Here is a 3,154-nt window from a genome sequence, read left to right on the forward strand (position 1 = left end):
AGTACCAACCAATAGAAGACAGGTCAGTATCAGTACCAACCAATAGAAGACAGGTCAGTATCAGTACCAACCAATAGAAGACAGGTCAGTATCAGCACCAACCAATAGAAGACAGGTCAGTATCAGTACCAACCAATAGAAGACAGGTCAGTATCAGTACCAACCAATAGAAGACAGGTCAGTATCAGTACCAACCAATAGAAGACAGGTCAGTATCAGTACCAACCAATAGAAGACAGGTCAGTATCAGTACCAACCAATAGAAGACAGGTCAGTATCAGCACCAACCAATAGAAGACAGGTCAGTATCAGTACCAACCAATAGAGACAGGTCAGTATCAGTACCAACCAATAGAAGACAGGTCAGTATCAGTACCAACCAATAGAAGACAGGTCAGTATCAGTACCAACCAATAGAAGACAGGTCAGTATCAGTACCAACCAATAGAAGACAGGTCAGTATCAGTACCAACCAATAGAAGACAGGTCAGTATCAGTACCAACCAATAGAAGACAGGTCAGTATCAGTACCAACCAATAGAAGACAGGTCAGTATCAGTACCAACCAATAGAAGACAGGTCAGTATCAGTACCAACCAATAGAAGACAGGTCAGTATCAGTACCAACCAATAGAAGACAGGTCAGTATCAGTACCAACCAATAGAAGACAGGTCAGTATCAGTACCAACCAATAGAAGACAGGTCAGTATCAGTACCAACCAATAGAAGACAGGTCAGTATCAGTACCAACCAATAGAAGACAGGTCAGTATCAGTACCAACCAATAGAAGACAGGTCAGTATCAGTACCAACCAATAGAAGACAGGTCAGTATCAGTACCAACCAATAGAAGACAGGTCAGTATCAGTACCAACCAATAGAAGACAGGTCAGTATCAGTACCAACCAATAGAAGACAGGTCAGTATCAGTACCAACCAATAGAAGACAGGTCAGTATCAGTACCAACCAATAGAAGACAGGTCAGTATCAGTACCAACCAATAGAAGACAGGTCAGTATCAGTACCAACCAATAGAAGACAGGTCAGTATCAGTACCAACCAATAGAAGACAGGTCAGTATCAGTACCAACCAATAGAAGACAGGTCAGTATCAGTACCAACCAATAGAAGACAGGTCAGTATCAGTACCAACCAATAGAAGACAGGTCAGTATCAGTACCAACCAATAGAAGACAGGTCAGTATCAGTACCAACCAATAGAAGACAGGTCAGTATCAGTACCAACCAATAGAAGACAGGTCAGTATCAGTACCAACCAATAGAAGACAGGTCAGTATCAGCACCAACCAATAGAAGACAGGTCAGTATCAGTACCAACCAATAGAAGACAGGTCAGTATCAGTACCAACCAATAGAAGACAGGTCAGTATCAGCACCAACCAATAGAAGACAGGTCAGTATCAGTACCAACCAATAGAAGACAGGTCAGTATCAGTACCAACCAATAGAAGACAGGTCAGTATCAGTACCAACCAATAGAAGACAGGTCAGTATCAGTACCAACCAATAGAAGACAGGTCAGTATCAGTACCAACCAATAGAAGACAGGTCAGTATCAGTACCAACCAATAGAAGACAGGTCAGTATCAGTACCAACCAATAGAAGACAGGTCAGTATCAGCACCAACCAATAGAAGACAGGTCAGTATCAGTACCAACCAATAGAAGACAGGTCAGTATCAGTACCAACCAATAGAAGACAGGTCAGTATCAGCACCAACCAATAGAAGACAGGTCAGTATCAGTACCAACCAATAGAAGACAGGTCAGTATCAGTACCAACCAATAGAAGACAGGTCAGTATCAGCACCAACCAATAGAAGACAGGTCAGTATCAGTACCAACCAATAGAAGACAGGTCAGTATCAGCACCAACCAATAGAAGACAGGTCAGTATCAGCACCAACCAATAGAAGACAGGTCAGTATCAGTACCAACCAATAGAAGACAGGTCAGTATCAGTACCAACCAATAGAAGACAGGTCAGTATCAGTACCAACCAATAGAAGACAGGTCAGTATCAGTACCAACCAATAGAAGACAGGTCAGTATCAGTACCAACCAATAGAAGACAGGTCAGTATCAGTACCAACCAATAGAAGACAGGTCAGTATCAGTACCAACCAATAGAAGACAGGTCAGTATCAGCACCAACCAATAGAAGACAGGTCAGTATCAGTACCAACCAATAGAAGACAGGTCAATATCAGTACCAACCAATAGAAGACAGGTCAGTATCAGTACCAACCAATAGAAGACAGGTCAGTATCAGCACCAACCAATAGAAGACAGGTCAGTATCAGTACCAACCAATAGAAGGGATAGTTGTAGTCCTGTGAGAACGAATAACACAATGGTTTAGTAAAGTTCATTAACTAAATGTGTGAATCCAATGTCATGAATCTGTAACAGATTAAACATAGTTGTACCCCTTTGCAGTCTGAAATAGCTGCAACTCAAACACTAATGAGAGAGTCTGTGTGCTGAAAGCTCATTGTTCAAATCATCTACAATAGGGATTTCAGTTGCTATTGTCTAAAGAGAATGCATGTTGAAGTCCCATAGTGCTTCCTGGAGGCCTCATTATGGGCTGGTGTATGTTAGACACATACTGGTACAGTGGGGCACCAAAGTGGGGCACCAAAGTGCAGTAGAGTCTCATATGTGGACAGGGCTATACAGACTATTCTGACCTGCAAACCCATACTTCATTTCACAATGTGGTTACGGGTGTCAAGTGTCAGAAAAGTCCTTATAGCTCTTCCTATCACGTTGTACTAATTAATGGGCTGGTTGGGTTTGGGTTAGTGATCCCCAAGTGACCAAGAGGTCTTCCCTGATCTGTCTGTTCCTGCTGGAACACAGGCTGGTGGTGCGTCGCCAGCTTAGCAACCGAATTAACCACATCTCATGCTCATTAGAGAGAGAGAGAGAGAGAGACAGAGAGAGAGAGACAGAGAGAGAGAGAGAGACAGAGAGAGAGAGAGAGACAGAGAGAGAGAGAGAGACAGAGAGAGAGAGAGAGAGAGAGAGAGACATAGAGAGAGAGAGAGAGAGAGAGAGAGAGAGAGAGGTGGATGAGTGCAAGGACGATAGATAAGGAGAAGGCAACACCCAAACTTGTTGACCGA

This window comes from Salmo trutta, unplaced genomic scaffold (genome assembly GCF_901001165.1).
Source record: "Salmo trutta unplaced genomic scaffold, fSalTru1.1, whole genome shotgun sequence".
Classification (NCBI taxonomy): domain Eukaryota; kingdom Metazoa; phylum Chordata; class Actinopteri; order Salmoniformes; family Salmonidae; genus Salmo; species Salmo trutta.